Below are 12,946 nucleotides of genomic sequence, written 5' to 3'. Positions count from 1 at the left end.
GGACTCTGTGAGAGACACTCAGGTTCCTTCCTCCATCCCCCTTCCTTCCTCCTACCTCCACACTTCTTTCTCTCCCCTCCTCCTCCCTCTCTTCCTCCCCTTTCTCTTCTTCTCCCTCCCCTCTTTTCCTCCTCAAATGTCTTCCCAGCCCATGTCAGGGCCTCTGTAATTATCCTGTCTTGTCTGGAAAGCTCTCAAATGACATTTCTAAGGGTTTGAGGCACAATTGCTTTTCCAGTGCAAAACCAAAGGCTCCTTTTGTCTGACATGACTAACACCAGCAAATATTTTTAAAGTGATTCTGTTTTGTTTTGTTTTGTTTTGTTTTGTTTTGTTTTAAATAAGGGAACAAAGCGAGCGATGATTCATCAGCTCCTCACAACTCACACCTTAGCATCGGATGTTCATTTTCCTAGGAAGCTCCATATAGTCTGGTGTTGGGGTGAAGGGGCTCTCCCACAATTGCCAGGTGAGTATGGCCTCACAGGCTTCAGGTCCTAGCCTTGCCCACTCTCCTAGCTGCCTGATGGATAGTGAAGACAGACGAAGTTCAAGGCACATTTAGGAAATAGTTTCTGTCTTTGAATAAAATGCAGTTTCAGTTTAAAGCAACTTAGAGAACTATTTGCAAAAGTGTGTTTTCAGAAAGCAAAAGGAAGAACTCCGTGTCCTTCCTTTTTGGTATCTTTTTTTTATTTTAAAAATTTTTTATATTTTTGAACTTACATATGTATCACTTATTTAAAAATTAAAGAACTATAAAAATAGCTTCCAGATTGTTCTGTTGCCATCAGAGTGACTTCAGAAAGATGTTCTTGTTTGTTTAATTTTTTGTTTGTTTTTGTATTTTTTTTTTTTTAGTTTCAAGTATACAGTACATTGGTTAGATATTTATGTAGTTTATAGAACTATCCCCCTAATTACTCTTTCTCTCCTCTGGCTCTACACGTAGCCATTACATTAATGCTAACTGAATTCCCTATGCCTCCCAATCCCCATGACCATCTATCAACTACTAATTTGCACTTCTTTAACCCTTGACCTCGTTTTCCCAGCCTCCAAACTCCCCTCCCCTCTGGTCATCACCAGATTGTCCTCTATATTTGTGAGTCTGTTTTCGATTAGTTTGTTCTTTTTGTTCCTTAGATTCTGCATATAAGTGAAATCATATGGTATTTATCTTTCTCTGTCTGACTTATTTCACTCAGCATAATAGCCTCTAGGTCCATCTATGTTGTTGCAAATGGTAGAATTTCATTTCTTTTAAATGTCTGAATAATATTCCACTGTATGTAGTTTGGTATCTTGACCATGTTTTTCTTCAGAGAGATTTAGGACAGCTAAGTAGAAATTAAGTTTTCCATACATAAACAAACGTGGAGACAGCTGGCTCTGACTACAATGGCTGAAGGATTGGAATCTCGAATGAGCAGCAGAAAAGCTTTTATTCTTTTATTTTTAAATAGGTTGGCTTTCCTTTCAATTACAAATATAATAAATGTTCTTTGTAAAAGTTTACTTTACCAAGAAGCATGGAGAGGAAAATGAAAATTCCCAGAAGCCCATCACCCAGAGCCGGCAAGGCCAGTGACTAGTGCCTGTCTGGAAAGGTTTTCCTTTCCTTTTCTGGGTGTTAGATGGAGTGTTCAGTAGGGTTTGTCTTGGGGCCTGAAAGTCGACAAAGGTGCCCCCACATCCAAAGCTAGTTGGATTCCCCACCCTAGCCCCCAGCCCCAGCTAGTTTGGCACTTCTATGGCTCTCACCTGCCTGGTATGATAGTGCTGCACACTTGTCTCATCTTTGGGGTCTGAACGGCATCCCCAGTGCCCAGCGCCCATGTGTCTCCCAGTCATGACCCTGCCAAGTGAGTGGAAGGGATGCAGACGCAGGCGTGACTTGTCCCAGAGGAACTAGCAGCCCCAAGTGCCCACCCCTCTTCGGGAGCTGCTTTCAGAGCCTGTCTTTGTTCTGTACCTGGTGGCTACTCAGCAAATGGTTGTTGACTGAGTATATCTGACATCTCTGACCCTGCATGTCATTATTGGTAATGTGGTTCTTACTTCTAGGGCTATCAGTCATCCTCAGGCCTCTGAGGTCCCTTGCGCCTCGGCTCGGCTGTTCCTGGTGGCCAGTTGTCCTGGCTACACCCTCTGCTAGGCTCCGAGCAGTGTAGCTTGGCAGTTATCTCACCTTCCAAACCACAGTTTCTTCTAGAGATAGAGAAATGGAAGGTGGCTTTGAGGTTGTGCCTTGTTCACTGCATTTATGGGATCTCACGGTCTGGCCAGAGAATTACTGACACCAGGTCTAAATGTCCATAGGGGAAGGTAACGGAGCTGGATGCCTGGAGGGCAGGAGTGACCAGCCCCTGCACCCTTGACCTGGGTGTGGGTGGGTGAGACATCGACCAGTGCCCTCGGGCAGAGGGCACAAACTCGAGGGCCAGGCCCATGTGAGGCAGATAATGTGGAGGTGCTAGGTGGTGAGGAGGTTGGCAGGAGTCAAGGCTCAGAAGGGCCTTGGGTTTTGGCCACCTCCACCTCTGGTTATGCTAAGAATTCCAGGAATTGCTGTGTTTCATTTGCTAGCTCACTGTTTCTTCTAAGAGCCAGGGGACTCCATTAGTCCTTTTTTTTAAAAAAAATTAAGCTTTTTATTTTGAAATAACTGTAGATTCACATGAGATTGTAAGAAATAATGTAGAGATCCTGAGTACCCTTTACCCAGCCTCCCCCAATGATAACATCTTGCAGAACTGTAATCTGCCAGGCCACAGCTAGGATGTCGGCACTGACACAGCCAAGATCCAGAACCGTTCAGTCACCCAAGGATCCCGCTTGATGCCTGTTTTTTTTTTTTTTTAAGTATCCAAGTCAATGGTTTTTAGTATATTTACAGAGTTTCACAAGTATCATTACAATTTTAGAACATTGTCATCACCCCAATTAGTAGTCATTCCCCATTTCCCCTCATCCCTTGACAAATCTGCTTTCTACCTCCATGGATTTGCCTATTCTAGACATTTATACAAATGGAATCATACAATATGTGATCTTTTGTGACTGACTTCTTTCATTTAGCACACTGTTTGCAAGATTCATCCAAGTTGTAGCATGTTTCAGTACTTCACTTCTTTTTATTGCTGAATAATATTTCGCTATATAGATACACCACATTTCATTTATCCATTAATCAGTTGATAGACATTAGAGTTGTTTCTATTTTTTGGCTATTATGAATAATACTGCTATGAACATTCATGCACAAGAGTTTGTGTGGACATGTTTTCATTTCTCTTGGGGATATACCTAGGAGTGAAATTGTTGGATCATATGGTAACTCTATGTTCAAACTTTTGAGGAACTGCTAGGCTGTTTTCCAAAGCAACTGCACCATTTTACATTGCCATCGGGAGCATGTGAGACTTCCAATTTCTCTACATCTGTAGCAACATTTATTATTTGTCTTTCTGATACAGCCATCCTAGTGAGAGTAAAATGGTATCTCATTGTGGTTTTGATTTGCATTTCCCCATGGCTAGTGATGTTGAGCATTGTTTCTTTCTTTCTTTTTTCCTCAGCTTTATTGAAATATAATAGACAATTAGTTGCTTGTATTTACATTTTTTTCAATTATAGTTGGCATACAATAATATATTTGTTTCAGTTATACAACATAGTGATTAAAGATCTACGTAAGTCACAAAGTGATCACCCCATTAAATCTAGTACCTTTCTTCCCCCTTACATATTTATTACATTATTAACTATTTTCCTAATGCTACACTTTATATCTCCATGTCTATTTTGTAACTATCCATTTGTACCCCTTAATCCCTTAGCCTTTTTTTGCCATTCCTTTCAACCCCCACTCCAATCTAGTAGCCCTCTAAATATTCTCTGTACCTATGAATTTATTTGTTTTGTTTTTGTTGTTATTGTTGTTTATTTTGTATTTTAGATTTCACATGTACATGAAATCATGCAATATTTGTCTTTCACTATCTGACTTATTTCATTCAGCACAATACCTTCTAGGTCCTTCAAGGCAATATCTTTTTCCATCCCTTTCTTTTAGTCTGTGTCTTTTAATCTGAAGTGAGTCTCTTGTAGGCAGCATATATTGGGGTCTTGTTTTCTTATCCATTCAGCTTCTGTATCTTTTGGTTGGAGCACTTAATTCTTTTCCATTTGAGGTACTTGGTGATAGGGATGTAGTTATTACCATTCTTTATTCATGTTTTTGATACATGTTTTTTCTTCTTAAAGAAGTCCCTCAAACATTTCCTGTAATACTGGCTTGGTGTTGATAAATTCATTTAGCTTATTTTTGCCTGGGAAGCTCTTTATCTGTCTTCCGACTCTAAATTATAGCTTTGCTAGATAAAAGATTTTTGGTTGTAGACCTCTTGATGCCCTTTAATAGCTACCCTTAACTCCCTCCTCCCCTGACACCCATTAACTTGTTCTCCACTTCTATAATTTTGTCATATCAAGAATGCTCTATAAGTGGAATCATACAATATGGACACTTTTCACTCAGCATTCACTCTGAAGGTTCATCCAGACTGTTGCATTGGGAGTCTACTTTTTTTATTGCTAAGTAGTGTCTGTGGTGTGGACATGCCGCAATTCAATAATGCAGCCCTTGAAAGACATCCACGTTGTTTGCAGTTTGGAGCTTTTAAGAATAAATCTGCTCTGAACATTCATGTACAGGTTTCTATGTAAACACCAGTCTTCATTTCTCTGGGACAAATGCCCTGGAGTGCAATTGCTACATTGTAGGGTAGTAGCACATTCCTTTTAAAAGAATCTGCTAAACAGTTTGCCAGAGTGGCTGTCTCCTTTTTGTATTTCCACCAGCAATGTATGAGTGACCCAGTTTTGACACATTCTCAATGGCATTTAATGTCATTATTTTTTTATTTTAGCCATTCTGTAGTTATATGGTGATATCTCATCATGGCCTTAATTGGCATTTCCCTAATGACTAATATGATGAACTTCCCTTTCATGTGCTTCTGTGCCATCTATGTATCCTCTTTGGTGAAATGTCTCTTAGTGTCTTTTGCTCACTTTCCAATTTTGATTGTTTTGTTTTACTGTTGAGTTTTAAGAGTTCTTTTCATATTTTATGAACTAATCCTTTGTTGGATATGTGGTTTGCTAAGATTTTCTCCCATTCTGGGGTTTGCTGTTTTTTGTGAATTATCTGTTCCTGCCCTTTCCCCAGAATCATCAGTTTTTGTAATATTCTATAGCCCACTTGCTCCGTTGACGCTCCCCTTACCCACTAAATGATGGAGGGTGACTCATGTCATGAGGTCGTGGGCCATCTTAATCTTAGAAAAATTAAAAACTGAGCCATTTTGCAACAAAACCAAATATGGGTTGAGTCAAATCAACTCATCCTACTCCGCACAAATAAACATCAGACAAATTGCTTTATATCGGCCTACCAGCAAATGGATCGTGAAGGGAACTGATGGGGACACTCATAGAAGGCTGTGGCTCTATTCCTGAGGCTGGGCCTTGGTTGACAGTGATTGTTTTGGAGTAATGCAGAGTTGAGCACAATGCAGGAAGGAATGAGAACAAGCTGGAACCCATGCGGGTCTCTCTCATCTAATCACAGTGACCTTCAGAGAGAAAGGCATCACTTCACTTCTGTCTCCTAGGTCTCACACAAACTTCCCTCTGTGACCAGCCCCAATTTAGGCCCTTAGGGAGAAAGGATTCTGGGAGATGTGGGTCCAACTCAACCTGTCAATGGTCTGGGGCCCAATTCCTTCCATTTGGTGGATCCTGGTCCCTCTTCTACACATTTGCCCTGCTGACCAGGAAGATAGAGATAGAAGGTTTTGTGAGTACCTTTAAGGGGCCAGGCCTGGAAAGTTACATCGTATGTTGTCTAGGGCTGAGTCACATGGCCCCACCCAGCATCAGGGGAGGCCAGGAGTAATAAGACGTGATCACTCCAGTCTTCAGAAAAAAAGTCAGGGCAGTACTACAGTTCTGTACTCCACACATTCAAGCAAGTCCAGATAAAGATAACCCAGAGGTACTATTTTATGCTGTTTAATATTTTATACTATAAAAATACCCATTTTTGACAACAAGTGTTGAAATTGTCACTGCAGGTTATAATATCCATTGTCTTTTTGCAAGATGGTTTGTCATATACATCAGTCCTCACCTCACTGCTTCTGTCCATGAAGCTGGGTGTGAGGGACCTAATGAGTCATACTTGTGAAAGTGCAGCAGCGCTCCCCAAAAGGATATTAAAAATGGTGATGCTGTTTGAGGTTAAAACTTCTCTCAAATGGCCAGTGCGATAAGAGTATTAAAAAGACTTGAGAGATTTTTCCAGGACCTGGCAGACGAGGTGTCCTGTGTGTCCATCCCTTCGATTTTAGCCAATGGTGCAGAGAAGTTACACTTTTTACCCAGAGAGGAGCCAAAAACTAACAGAGTGGCTTGTAGTGGTCAAAAACTGGTCAGAGGGTGGGGCAGGATAGGGCTGAGAAGAGTACTGATGTCCAAGTGATGGGCCACCTAAAATGTTCCACTAGGGGTGGGGAGACAGTGTATCTGATTGGGTGTGGCTGCCATAAACTGGCTATTGAGCTCATGTAGGCTAGCTAATCCTGGGTTATTAGCATGAAATTAGAATTGCTAAATAGAATACAAGATGCCTAATTAAATTAGAATTTCAGATGAACAATGAACAATAAACAATTTTTTAACAATTTTTTTAAGAATGTGCCAAATATGGCATGGGGTATACTTTTACTAAAAAAAATATTCGTCATTTATCAAAAATTTAATTTAATAGGGCGTCTTGTGTTTTTATTTGCTAAATCTAGCCACCCCAGCCAAATGGTATTTCAATAGGAACGTTTTGGTTTTGAGCATATCCCTGACTGCAAGCTCAGATATATACCTGGAAGGGATAGCAGACGTTGGCCAGTGTAGGCAGTGACTTGGACAGTCTCATCTCTGCTGCACAAAGCCTCCAGGGGGCCAGATAGCAGGGGGGCTGAATCGGGACTCTCTGAGGGTTTGAGAGAGGCCTGCATGGAGTGGGGACAGAGAGACAGTGGGAAGACTCGCTTCATACCACATGCCACTTTGAAACTTTGACATTTTTTGTGCCTTGTGTAACATTTCACCTTAAAAAACCAAAACTACCTAAAGACACACTGGATAACATGTGCCCAGGAGGCCTTAGGACCTGGCCCCTGGCCTCTTTGAGACTCTCTATTTTTACTTCCCCTCATAATCTGTCCAAGATCAGCTACACAGAGCTCTTTAAATGTTGGGCTGTCTCATGACCCTGAGAATTTGTAAATGCGGCACCATCCAGGTATGGCTGGAGCCACTGCAGAAAGAACCCCCAGACCATTGCTGGTCTTTTCTCTTTGTTTAAAATTTTTTGCTGTGTAGACATTCTAAATTTTCATTAATTCTTTTCCTTTATGGTTTATGCTTTAAAAGTTCTGTTACCTGAAGTCATAAGGACATTTCCATATATTTTGTTCTAAAAGTTTTCAGGTTTTCTTGCTTCTCATGTTTGGTCTTAAATTTACTTGGAATTTATTTTTGTGAATGGTGAGAGATAGTGATACTATTTGTATCCCTTTCCATATTCATTGAGTGGACATCCTTTCCTCACTGATTTATAATGGCATCTCTGCCATGTTTGTATCTGTACCTGGCACACACATGCCCCCGGCACACACATGCACCCATCCTTCCTTATCTGCAGTCTTGGTGCTGTGGCTGGGTGGCCTATTTGCAGATCTCTATTCTCCAGGCTCTGAGCAGCCTGAAACCTTCAGAGCTCAGTTTAGTCTCAGATCTGCCCTAACTTTCTCACTCAGTAGTTGTGAGGTTTGGAAGGTTAACTTCACCTGTCTGAGCCTCCATCCTTCATCTGTAATGGGGATAATATGCCAAATTAATGGATTTATTGTAAGGATTAGACTGAATAACACCAGAAGGGCTAATGTGAAGTATGGCATGCAGTGAGCAATTACTCAGCATCTGTTGTCATGACACTTTCTGTGTCCCCTGAGCAGGCACAGGACAGTGCTGTACCCACTCTCAGAGTGAATGATGAAACAGGGAGTTGAGGGTTGGGCAGGAAACAAATGTACAGACTATAGGGAGACTGTACACATCTTGAACTTTACACACCCCTGTGGCTTCTTTGGTCACTCTTTCTACCACCCTTTGTGCAGACCTTCTTGGTTCCTCACTGGCCTGTCCCTTATCCTGATGGAGGGCCCCCTGCCCTCCTCTATGAGGCTGAACTGACAGTTGCCTCCCCCTAAGATGTGGGCTCTGCCCTGCTCAGCCTAGCCCAGATTGGTTTTTCTTGTCTAGCCTAGGGCCCTCTCCCTCTGGGTCACTCCTAAGTGAAGTAAGTGGACATTTCCCCTGGTAGAAGGACTCTGCTCACCCATTCTTCCAGCTTTTGGTTCCACACAATTCTCCTGATGTGCAGAAGGCAGAGGAACCCTGAAAGCCAAGCATCAGCTGCCCCAGGTCATTACCAGCTATTCCTGGGGAGACCCCTCCCCATCAGAGCTGCCTCCTGTACAGCAAGCTGCCTGGGGGAGGAGCAAGCAGCCCCCCTCTATGAGGATGGGCAGGGGAATGATGGGAGAGGGGTACACAGTCTTCCCTTGAAGAGTCTCTGACTTGTGAAGCAATTCAGGGCAATCATGAGTGAAGAGCACAAATGGATCTTCACCATTGTCACCTGGGAAACTTTCAGAGTTGATGACCCAGTTTGGACCATTGAGTCATTGATGAAGTAATTGGACAGAAAAGTAGGAATATATGCCATTAATTTCCTATGGACACCTCTCCACTGTGGGCCAATGCCCCCAACCTTGAGTCACATCTTGTCCTTTTTTCCAATGACCATATTATATCGCCTATCTATCACTGCATACCAAATTACCCAAAACTTAGTGGCTTAAAATGACAATAAACATTTACCAACTCTGTTAGTTTTGGTAGGTCAGGAATTGGGGTGCAGAAATTTGGCTCTGGCTTGGGGTGTCTCTTGAGGTTTCAATCAGATGTCGACCATGCCTGTGGTCTGATCCGAAGGCTTGACCAAGGTCGAGGATCCACTTCCATGTGATTCACTCCCTCATGGCAAGCTGGTGCCGGCTGCTGGATGGGGGCCTCACTCCTCCCCACACAGTGTGCTGCTTGGGCATCCTCATGACATGATGGCTGGCTCCCCAGAGCAAGTGACCCAGGAGAGAAAGGCAGAAGCTGCAATGTGGTGCATGACTTGGCCTCAGAATCACCTATCATTTCTGTACTGTCCTATTTGCTATGTTACTAGGTCAGTCAAGGTGAACATGGCTGCACACATGCAGGATCGCTAGGAGGTAACTGTCACTGGGCCATCTTGGGAACTGGCTGTCACAAGCATGTTTTCTCCCTGTTGGAGATACCCCTCTTGGAATGAGAGGACTCTTGACTTCAGTTCTGCTTTCCAGCCATGCCTCCCACTCCACTTCACCTTTTGTCTGTCACCTGCTAAGACCCATCACCTTTCGGGTCATAGTACCTGGTCTGCCCCATGCTACCAGTATTCATCTCTGCCTTCTTAGGCCATTTCTGTACAGCGGAGACCTGGGTCTGGGTCCCTGGGCCCTAATGGGGTCCTGCTGCCAGTCTCCTGGCTCAGGGATGTCAGTGTGGAAAGGGCTGTGCTGGGGGATGGTGGCAAACACTGTCTTTCCCTGTCTGAGCTGGAAACATCTGGATGATCCACTTGCCACGGGCCAGGCCGTCATTCCTCACACAAACTCCAACTATGAGTCCTGTAATCTCTCCATTTTATGGAGTGAGAACTGGGTCTCTGATAGGCTCAACGAGGTGCAAAGTTTACAGCTTGTGAGCCAAGATGTGAACTCAGGTGCCTCTGAGACACCAGCCACCCGTCCTCTGTCACCTGCTGGGCAGGATGGCTCTGAGTCCCCAGCGATGGGTAGCAGCTGCTGGGGCTAAGACGGACTTGTCTGCAGATTCCTGGAGGGAGACACACCTGTATGAGCTGGGCCTAGATCAGGGCCACAGCATAGCCAGGGTGCATCACACAGTGGCTCTTTGTCATGGAGGTGAATGAATACTCATCGGTGCCTTGGTTGTAGAATCTTTCAAATCTGGGATTGAAAGGAAGAATATCTGGAGATGATACTACGTAGCATCTCCCAGCCTGCCCCCTGCAAACAACTGGTAAATATTTGGAGAAACTGAGGGGAGGAGCAAGTACCCCCTCCATATGATGGAGGCCTCACTTGAGAACACATGGAGAAACAGGGCTGTGCACTCACGAGATAGGCGAGGAGGTCAGAGAGGGTTGGAGAAATTGACTCACGAACTCGCCCTTTTGTGAATTTCATTTGTCACATTCTCAGCAATTCCTGTGTGTTAGGTGCTATCCCTAAGAAGCTTTCTATGGTGACCCCTTTGTGACAAAAAGGAAATCAAGGCCCAGGAAATTGTTTTTGTTTTGAAAAAAAGCCTGTATGGTTGGATGAAGAACCCATCATTTAAATTTGGTCAGAATTTGTGGTCTAAACCTGTAGGACCCCTGTGTCTCTGTGTTTGCTCTCTCTCTAAAAGTCACAGAGTCCTCCCCATGGGTGCTACAGGGGGGACCTGGCTAGAGTAACCCTCACAGGGCAGGTTTCCCCAGGGGGCTGGCTTTATCCCGGGAACCCCTTGAAGTAACCCATTTTTCAGTGGGGCCTCTCAATTTTCCAACCGCCTATGGCCATTTTCACTGTTCTGCCCAAGAGAACTCAGGCAGAAGACTCATGGTTTATCTCAGCCTGTGCAGCTGCTGCCTATGTGGTTTGTGGCTGGCCCCACCACTCAAGTCCACTGGATGCCCCTCTCTGAGGGTCCAGGCAGTGAGTACCCACAGATTTGCTAAGAAAAGCCCACCCAGATAGCAGTGGAGTGATTGCAGCTTCCAGCCCAGAGCCACTCAGGAGCACTGGAGCAGCTTGTTAAACTTTAAGCTGCCACAGGCTGAAGTTAGCCCCTATGGCCTGGGTCTTAGATGGCATTCCAGCCAATTTGGGCTGTATTTTCACAAATGAGGCAGCTGGAGCACCAGCGAGCTAGGGCGTGTGACAAAGCGGAAATGCACATGCATGTCATTTGGTGACCCATGTTGCAAAAACTAGCAAAAGGAAGTGTGTTCTGCTGCTTCCTGAAGTCAGCCCCGGAGAGAAGTGTGAGCGTCTGAAAAGACAGGTAAGTGGTGGTGGCTCCAGAGTCTTGGCAACCTGGAGAGCCCGAGCTGGTCCTATAAGGGGCACTTTTGGGGTCAGGGGACATTCAGAGCAGGAGCTGTTGGGGACAGATGTCTTCAAGGCAGGAAGCTGCCTTGGTGGCACTGTGTGGTGTTTTATTTGTGTACCTTTGTCTTCCTGTGGTGTCTCTGACATTGTTTGTTAAAAGTCAGGTTATTGTGGGCATCACAAAATGGCAAGTGTGCGAATCCTTTGAAAACACTGAGTGCTAAGACAGTGTCAGATGTCATCTGGGCAGCTCAGTCTGTAGCAAAGATGAAGCTGAGACTAGCGGGGCCAAGGTCCCAGTGGCCGACTGGTTCAGGGTGATCCCCACCTCAGCCTGGCCCGTATACCTGCCCACAGCCTGGCCCCATCCCTGCCGCCCTGGCTCAGGGCCATGTGAGTCTTCCTTACCTGGGCCAAAGAGGGGTGGATGGTTCCAGACACAGTCCAAAGGGGGCTAGGCCTTCCCACATAATGTGGCTCCAGAAGGTTCCTCTGTAATTTACAGTTTACATAGTCACAGTTAGGGCCTGTCTATGGGAGCATTACTAGGAAAGAGGGCCAAGCCCACCAGGACCTCCTTGGGACCCCACAATGTGCATGAATAACGTGAGGGGTTGACCAGGTGTGCAGCCCCTGTCCCAACTTCCTGACTATGGGCAGCCGCTCTGACTGCCTTGCACACCTGTCTGAGAAGTGGGGCCTGAGTGGTGCCAGGCTTCTGACATGAGTGCAGTGCCGTGCTCAGGGCATGCTGTGCTCAGGGCATGGTCCCTGATAGCACCCAGGATCACTCACTTGGCCATTCTTGCAAGAGAGGACACTGAGGTACACAGTACCTTATTTTTTGCCCCAGACCAGCGCCTACAGGCTGTCTGGCTAGGCCCAAACCCAAACTTCCGGAGCCTGACAGCTTGCTGGGGCTGGGTGGGGCCGGGTACAGAGGGAGGAAGTGGTTTGTCCCCAGCTGGGTGGTTGCAGGAGGCCCAAGGCCCCAGTTCCGCTCCTCAGGGTTGATGTCTATCTCCACACAAAGACCAACTCCTCCTGATATGCAGTGGCCTCTGAAGCTGGACAGGTCTATGTGTCCTGCACTTGCAGAGGCCTGGGCTGCAATTGATCTTTTGAGATCAGAGATGAGATTTGGTGCTCAGTGAGGCCCCAGAGGACTGGTGGAGCTTTGCTGCCTTGAATTCCTTGAGAGCTCAGATTAAGAGTGACCCTGGACTCAGAACAGTGACCACGGAGGAGTCATTGGTCCAGTGGCTAACGGACCTGCCTCGCTGCATTCTCTCTGCCTGCCCGAGGTATGCTCTAATGACTCCCACTGACAGATGAGGAAACTGTGGCTCTGTTGTAAAGAGGGTGAGAATGGGAGTCAAAATGCAACTTTGTGGCAGTACTGACTGTAGGACAGATGTCAAACACGGACTTGAATGGAATGTCATTCGCCTGTATGGCCCCCTGTCTGCCCATGACTGTAAGATCCATCCTGATTCCAACCCTTAGGTCCCACCTCCTTCCTCTGGGCTCTCCCACCTGAGCACTCTGCCAGCTCTTCAGCTGGCCTGGCTCACTCTTTTGCCTCTGTAACCTTCCCTCTG

General features: G+C 45.3%; 1 protein-coding gene across 2 annotated transcripts in view; it reads left to right on the top strand.

The window, feature by feature from the left end:
* Positions 1-11,223: 11,223 nt before the first annotated feature.
* The window catches only part of FGD3 (FYVE, RhoGEF and PH domain containing 3), a 38,464-nt gene continuing 36,741 nt past the window's right edge, over positions 11,224-12,946 (top strand). For both annotated transcript variants that reach the window (XM_023522587.1, XM_023522585.1), the window contains exon 1: positions 11,224-11,298. The gene's annotated coding sequence lies outside the window, so the exon portion shown is untranslated. The remainder of the gene's footprint in view (positions 11,299-12,946) is intronic.

Source organism: Pteropus vampyrus, unplaced genomic scaffold, assembly GCF_000151845.1.
Source record: "Pteropus vampyrus isolate Shadow unplaced genomic scaffold, Pvam_2.0 Scaffold349, whole genome shotgun sequence".
Classification (NCBI taxonomy): Eukaryota; Metazoa; Chordata; class Mammalia; order Chiroptera; family Pteropodidae; genus Pteropus; species Pteropus vampyrus.
Note: the sequence above shows the minus strand (reverse complement) of the source record. Positions and strands in the feature narration are given on the sequence as shown.